Here is an 8,463-nt window from a genome sequence, read left to right as displayed (position 1 = left end):
TCCCTCTTCCATCCCTGCCCTTCCATCTCTCCACTCCCTTTTTCTCGCTGCCCTTCCTTTCTTCCTGCCCCCCTCTTCACACACACACACACACACACACACACACACACACACACACACACACACACACACACACACACACACACACACACACACACACACACACACACACACACACACACACACACACACATGCAAAGCACAGTGAATAGGGCTCCACCTGCACTTTCAGAACAGATGGGTGCAGCAGAAGATAGCAGACTTGTCTTTCTCATTCCCCACACTTTACACTCCTCGCTCAGCACAGCCCATTCCTTTCACTCTAATTCTCCATTTACGTTTCTGTCTGAAACCATAGCAAACAACTTCACTCCTTAGGTCTTTGTCTTTGCAAATAAAAGCTATTTTGAGTTTAGATCGGCAGACTTTCTGAGTACACATTCTCGACTGACATTCACAGAATTGAAGCAATGGGGGAAAAAGACACAAAATATGCAATAATTGGGTGGGAATTGTGGCTACAGACAAAGCATTACATCCATAATGTGACTAATGGGTGGATGATTTCTGGATCTCTCGTATGCAAGGCAGATGGCTAGCTATAGGGTCAGGTGCAGAAATGAGAATAACAAATTAGATACCCTCTGAATTAATTCATGTCTATTCAGTGAAAAGTTGAGAAAGGTGCAGTTGTAGTTCTGATCAAGCTGCGCTGAATGATCTATTTTCTTTACTTTTTCAACAGAAGCATAGCCAGCAGGGATTTTTGTCTTATTTTACGACCCAATATAGGGCCCAATATCCTCTTCCTGAAGAGTCCTGGACCCTCTTGGCCCACCTCCTACTGCTCCCTCCTGTGTGGTGAGTGCTCACTGAGACATGCTGTTTGGGCTCATCTATAATGCATCCCCTGCCCCAGGACATCATGTGTGACAAATGACCTATTTCTGTGCAGACCCCCATAGGACCTTGACCTGGGGGGGTGGGTATGCGTGCAAGTGTGCCTAAATCAGTGTATATTTGTTTATTTGTATATGACTATATGGTTGCTGTTCATCAGAGGATGTAAAGGCTTTGTATGAAATTAATGTCTCCTGTGTGGTGTTTTCAATATAAATGGACACGAGGTGCTGATGTGAGTCCTCTGCAACAACAATCAGTTCCTCTGCTTGGATCTCCCTACCTGACCTTGACGAGTCCTTAGATGTCTTTTGCTGTAACGAGTGATGGTGCAAGGGAGGAAACGGTTTGCATTATTGACACCGACCACTTGCCTTTGATGAATATGTGGAGGAAGTCTAGACTCTATACTCAGATGGATATATAGAACAGGACATGCAAGCAACTAATTTTCTTTTACTGTATGTCTCTTACTGTTTTCCCCATCTTCAATCACTCTTGGGTACCCCTCTTTCTTTCTGACATTGTCCAGCAGCTCTCTTCCAGTCACATTCTGAACATGGGTCCTGTCTGATATTTTACATAATTGCCTTACATAAGTAGCAAGCTCGGCTCAAAGCTTGGATGATATTAGTGGAGATGAATATTGCATGAGGAAAGCACTCGTTAAGCGTTAATAAGAGGATAGAGATGGAGCCCCACTGTCAGTCTGTCTTAACCCCGCCCCCACCGTTCTGTCAAGCAGTGACTCAACTCAGCCTTGGTGCGTTGGAGCCTTTGAGTCAGTTTGTTAAAGAGGGAGGAAGATGTTTGTGTGTGTGTGTGTGTGTGTGTGTGTGTGTGTTTTTCTGCCGCTGTGTATGAACGTCTGAGAAGAGACGGCGAGATTTGGTCATTAGGTGCTTGTGTTGTTTGCTTCTTTGTTTGCTGAATAAAAGCACCTCTTATTACACAAAGGCACACAGGTTCGTCAACTGACTGCAGCCCCACTTACAGTTCACACTTAATGTGAATAAATGGGCTTAATTGTGGCCCCTCATTAGAGCCCCGGTTAGCAGCTCGGCAGCTGAATCCTCCCTGTGGGTAAGAGGGCATTTAAAGCTCCTATTGTACATAACTGAATCAAAGGATCAAGCATTGGTTTTGCTAAAAAAGCCCTGTTGTTATTCTACTGATTATTTTGTTGTTGTTGAGGGTTCCTCAACTAGTGGTGATTAGGAGTCTTGTTGCAGCGGTCCTTTTCTCGTGGCATATCATGGAATGCTCCTTGGTGCCAAAGGGATGAACTGTAAGCATTTACAAAATGAGTCCACTGGTTTTGAAGTCAGCCCTCAGAAAACATACTAAATACTGCTAAATATGCAGTAATCGTGGAAACTATAGTAGAAACAGGAAAAAAGCAGCTTTTTACATAGCATTTTCAATAAGCAGTAGTAATACGTTGTTATCTATGCATCCATACCAGGACATCAAATATATGGCAGTATGTGAATTAAACATGTATTTTTTGGTGTTTGAAGTCTGCATGGTGAATATATTATGATACTTAATAAATAACAAAAACCCTTTATGTCTAAGTTCCTTCTTTCTGTCTCGTCTTAGTCTTCTGATATTACGTTTACAAGAATGCCTGTTGCCGTTGCTCTGCGGTAAGGTTGTGTGTGTGTGTGTGTGTGTGTGTGTGTGTGTGTGTGTGTGTGTGTGTGTGTGTGTGTGTGTGTGTGTGTGTGTGTGTGTGTGTGTGTGTGTGTGTGTGTGTGTGTGTGTGTGTGTGTGTGTGTGTGTGTTATAAGGAGAGAGAGTGACACTATGACAGTGTGTGGGGGATGGGCAGGATGAAGCCTCAGGTCTGGTTAACTCAGTGGTCTCTCCTCTCCACCAGGCCTGGCTCTTGGCGTTTCAGGGTTTTGTGGCAGCAGCAAGGAAGCAGTCATTGCTTTCAGGAAGAGATCCAATATTAAATTAGCCTCTTTTAAAAAGGACATTTGTTGATAATGGCAACTGGCCTAATTCAACCCTTTCTGTATTATTTGGCAATTTTCTTGTGGTCTCCCTCATGGGTTCACTCTTACACTTTCTCTGTCTCTCTCCTCTCTTCCTCTATATCTTTCTCTCCCTCTGTCTGTCTGGATGTGTTGTCTCTGGGCTATTATTAGAGTAGACAGGCTGGTGGGAGGAAGTCTCTGAAGTAGTCTCTCTTGTCATCTTTTTATTTATGGATTATATTCTGCTTTCCATGTGTCTCCTTTTAATTCACAATTGATAAATCTCTCCTTTGTTTGTTTGTATTCACTCCAGTCCAAGACGCGTTTAACCTTTTCAGGAAATGTGCCACATTCTTATTATCTGACTAAAGAATGCGTTGAGGTTCCGATATATCTTAATATAATATCCGTGCCACCTTGGCCGAGTGTGTCTTTATGGCTGGGTAAAGAAGGACTAACCTCCTTTACAGGTACCATGTTTTACTGAAAACCTTTTTAAATATAAAGCCATGGTTATTAATCTTTCATTTTGTCCTGTCTGAGTTGGTATCCAGGGAGGAACCTCGATACACAAAGCTTTTAGATATACTCTTTGTTTGTTTTTTCTTGCTCCTTTTTCTACTGCTGCTTAAATTATATCTGACATGAACAAAACACACAAGTGACAAGACACAAAACAAAAGCAGAGATATAAGTATGCTTCCTGGTAAGCTGAGCTGTTTTTAGCTTCATGATCTGTGTAAATGGCCTGACTTTTAATGAATGATAAATAATATACAACACATTTCCTTCCTTAACCTGACATTTACTTTTTGAGCTTTCATGTAAAATGTGGTCCGTATTTATTCAACAAAAAAAGCAGATGATTGTTAGATACATAGCTTGGGCTGTATAAATGGAAAATGATAATGTTTCCTAGAGAAACTTACTGGTTTAGCCATTGCACTCTGTTTTCCACCCTCCATCTTCCTCCTCTCCTCTTTCAATCTCTTGCTTTCACTCCCTGTAGGCCATCTCTCTCCCCATCATGGCCCTCCCTTGTTCAGTAATAGGAGACTTGAAATCAATAGCACATTAGTCTGGCCGGAAACTCTTGTGGAATTAAATATGAATGACTGAGATTGCAGCTACCTGCTGCTCAGAGAGACATGATGGCTCATGGGGATATGGGTTTTATCTTTTTTTCCTTCCTCCAGTAAACAGTCAATCCATTTTGTGCTGTTCTTACTGCTTACCGGACCACTGGGCTAACTTGTTCTGTCGGAGATCAGTGTGAAGCATTGTGGACTCCGATAGGTATTGTCTGGGTTGTCATTTTGTCCACAGCTCTGAGCAGTGACCAGTCTGATTGCATGATTTGATAGAGCAAATGGGATTGTGGACGTCACAAAGCTGCGACAGCTCAGCAGGCTAGAAGAATCAGCGGGCCACACCCATCCTGCAAACACAGCAGCAGCAACATTTAAATATGAAAGAGCTCTCTGGTTATTAGCAGATTGCATCCTTCTTTTTTCTTCTTCAGTATTTCCCCCAAATAAAACATGTGCAGGCTGTTTCATTAAGCTTTAGGGTTCGCTGCTCTGCACATTCATTCGACAACTTTTTACATGCAAATGTCATTAGTTGGTAGTCTTCCATTTTCATTAACTGGTTTGCTGTGTAAAGTGGAATCTTTTTCTTTAACATGCTGTTTGGCTTAAAAGCATAATTTGCGAGGTGGTAGGAAAGTGCTATGTGGTGGGAGGAAGGTAATATGAGACGAAAGCCAGTGCGTATGCTTCTGGTAATTGGTAGAGGCTTGGGCACCGGTAAGCTAATACACATAGATGATATAGAGGTAGATGTATTTGTGAGCTATATTTCATCCCATCAGAGATGAAACGGTTTGTGACAGATGGAGTGATATTGTTCTCCTGTTCGGCCCATGAGTGCGGCCCCTCCTGCTTTCCCTCCCTGACAGATGTAGGGGGAGGACCACAGAGCACTCGTCTTTCTTTCAATTGATTTGGGTGCTTGAACCCTTAGGGACTGGAGGATGGTGGTGGGATGGGTGTAGTGGTAATGGTGATGGGGGTTTAGTCATTTCCTGCAGCACAGAATCTGTAAAATGTATAAAGCAAGTGCTGTAAAGAACTCATAAACATGCTATATGCATATATCTGCATACAATCAAACATGAAGCATACTAATAGCAGTGTGCTCCTTGCACTGCACTCAGTGGAGCTGGAAGGGAATATTTCCATAAATCTTGGTTAGTGAGTGACAGCATAGCAGGCATCCATGCATGTAATGTAGGAAAAGCAAAGAACGTGGCTGTGCATATTTGTAGCTAGGCCTTAAATGATGCTGTACAAGATACTATTGATTCTTCACAGTTTGTCAGCTAACAAGCATAGAACTGCAACATAATTATCTTTAGTCTGTATCTGATTAGCACAATATATTGTTTTGTGGATGAAGAAGGGGGGGAATACCAAGAGATGTGGGTTTGAATCTTTTGTAGTAATTAAGCAGATTTAAACTAAGTGATTCAGCAATGATTACCTTTAGCCCCTAGCCCCCCACCCTGACTGTAGGACAACATTAGGAGACGTAACAGCTGTCCTGTAGCAGATGTGTCCTGTTGCTAACCCTCTGTCCCTGGAGGGGAAAGGTCAAATCAGGGGTGGAGGTCGAAGCACAGATTCTCTTGAAGATGCTACGTGTTGATGCTTTGAGAGATACAAACAAATGAGCATCTGCCTGCCCCTTGTATCAGACACCACCACAGGACAGAGATTAGAATTACCATTATTGATTACAATTTTAACTTTGGTGTAATTCCTCTATCCTGTTTTAAGAGCAGCTGCAGTAGGAAGATGTAGAATGACTTGTGATTTTTTAAATTTAAATAAAAATCATACGTTGTAGGAAACCATTTATTTAAACATTTATTGCACATGTATTTTCTTTACTATTCTTAGTAATTGTTTACTTTCTATCTAAAAGATAAATTGTGTGTTTGTCCTTTCTATTTAGGAGTTAATGTTGTTAAAGTTTTTACTGCTGGCAGATTGATGTCCTGGAAGCAGACCCCAGCAAAGAGTGGTTAATGATTTTAATAGGACTCCCTGGTGGGGCGGGATGGAGAGGGGCGGTGCCCTGGCCACGAGCGCGTGGCGGCGGAGCAGGTGGATGACGGGCAGCTGAGTAGTGGGGTCCAGGGGAGGGGGGCCTCAATTTTGGAGGACTCTTGGGGTTGAGAGAAACCCTGAAAAAAGGCAACCCCATCTGGAACTGAGGTGGGGGCTCTGGTGTGAAAGAGATCTAGTGGGTGGTGTCTGACACTCTCTCTTTTGTTCTTCGGTAACACAGCAGTGATGGTGGTGGGGGGGTGGGGGGGGGGGGGGCTCTCGCTGCCGTGGGGGCTGGGCACTCAAACAATAGTGCAGATCTAGGAATTGAAAGCCTTCGATGAACAGAAAGGCAAGGAAGTAGGCAGGGAAGGTGCAGACAGAAGGATAAAGCATGCATAGGTTCAGCCCACTTATAGTAGGTGGGCTTTCCAACTGTACAAGGACATTGCAATGTCAAACGATCCCACAACACTGTGTGTGTACACTGTGTACTCAAGTGTTAATAGCAAATATTAAGAAATATATTTCTTCAGTTTAGTCAAATTGGAAATGTCGAAGAAGTATATACATATCAGTTTCCTGGAGAAGAATAATATTATGTTTTTAATGTTACAAAAATAAATCTGCTGAACATTGGAGCAAGTAAAACAAATAAAGACGTTTTAGCATTGTGATAAAAGATGGTGAGCACAAGCTTAATTTATTTTCATTAGCATTGTCTATGGACCAAACTCGTGCCGGCTGCGAGCTCTAATGCTGCTCTGACTGCTGCTGCATACATAAACATATATCCCTTGCTCTGTTTCAGCCAAGCCCTAGTCACGCAAGGTTAATTTCTACCTCCATTTCCCCTATTTCCATTTTTCACATTCCTCCTATAGAATTCATGCTATTCATCAGCCATCTCACAGAGGACGGCCGAGTACCTGCAGCAGCTCTCCAGGGTGCTGAATAGGACGACTGTGGGGTAGAAGAAGAGAGCAGTGGGGGAGGGCTGCTGCAGCAAGCAATGTTATATGAATTCCTCATAGTAGGCATGGGGGTATGGAGTGATTGCAGGCAGGGAGGAGGGAGATGTAGACCTGCCATCATAATAAACTGACAAGTCCTCCATTGGTGGGAAGACTCACTGACAATGTCACACCTCATTTGCTCAAACAGACAAGAAAGAGCCCGTGAAATAAACAGTTTCTGACATATTTGTTTTACCCACCTTAAATAATCCAGAATACTTTATGACTATTAGGATGGCTACTTCTATTTTTGTTTTGTAAAATGTGTTTTTTCAATCACTGTTTGGCAGCGAGCCAGTAAACGAAGCTGCAGCTATGTCTCATCTTCTCGTAGAGGTCAAATTTGAGGACTGAATCTTAAACAATCACCGATGTGGCAAGGCTTATTTTTTCCTCTAATCGTGGTAAACAGCCCCCCCTGCTGCTGGGGTTTCAGAACAACACGCTCTGTTGTCTCGTAAAGATGATGATGTACTGCAAGCAGTCCTCTAGATGCTGCTATTGTACATTTATTTTTTAATGAGATTAAACTTGGCATCAACAATAAATAAAGACGCCCTTGAGGGCTGAAGCTAACGGAAGAAATTTCCAATCCTGTTAGACTAAAATACATTTCATGCCGTTCAAATTCATGTAAAGTAATCACCTCTAGAGTAGGCTATGACATCGTGAGAGAAACGGAGGGCTTGAAACTTCTTTGTCCTGCTTCCTAAATTTTACACAGAAATGAAACCAGTGAAACCCCTAAACTGAGGTGAATCAGCGCCATTAGAAGGACTCTGTAAACCGGTCAGGTGAGATTTCTGCATAAACAGACGGTTGTTAAAGCCAGCTGGAACAAGCTGCATGTCATTGTGGTGGCGAAGCTATTAAGACCGGAAGTACAGTAAGGCGGCTCCGTTATCTTGAATCTATATTTAGAAAATACTTTGATGATTACATATTGTGCGAACAACGCATGCAGTTATTATTACAGGTTAAAGCATTATCACTTGTTTTGATTGCTATGATAACTACTTTTGCATTATTATATTATATATTATGAAAGACATTTTATAAGACTACATTTTATTTAACTAAACCCCATATTTAGATTATTTTTTTTATTGAACAATAAATGCTTTAGTGCAAAAATGGTGTCAGATATGTGTTATCTGAATTATTATTATTATTATTATTATTATTATTATTATTATTATTATTATTATTATTATTATATTAGAAGTAGTATTTAAGTATTTATTATTATAACTTTTGATCTATGCTACCTATTTCTTTTCTGGTATGGAAAATTCTACATGATTATAACTTAATAAAAATACAATCGTATACGTGAAACGAAACAGAACATTGTAATAAATGCAAATCTGAGTTTATTTTTTACTTTATTTTTAAGTATCACCGGACGTTGTGCCTGTTTCATTGCCGCCTTGACACTAACCGGTGGGT

Source organism: Eleginops maclovinus, chromosome 16 (assembly GCF_036324505.1).
Source record: "Eleginops maclovinus isolate JMC-PN-2008 ecotype Puerto Natales chromosome 16, JC_Emac_rtc_rv5, whole genome shotgun sequence".
NCBI classification, from domain to species: Eukaryota; Metazoa; Chordata; class Actinopteri; order Perciformes; family Eleginopidae; genus Eleginops; species Eleginops maclovinus.
The sequence above is the reverse complement of the archived record's forward strand: the minus strand, read 5'-3'. Positions refer to the sequence as shown.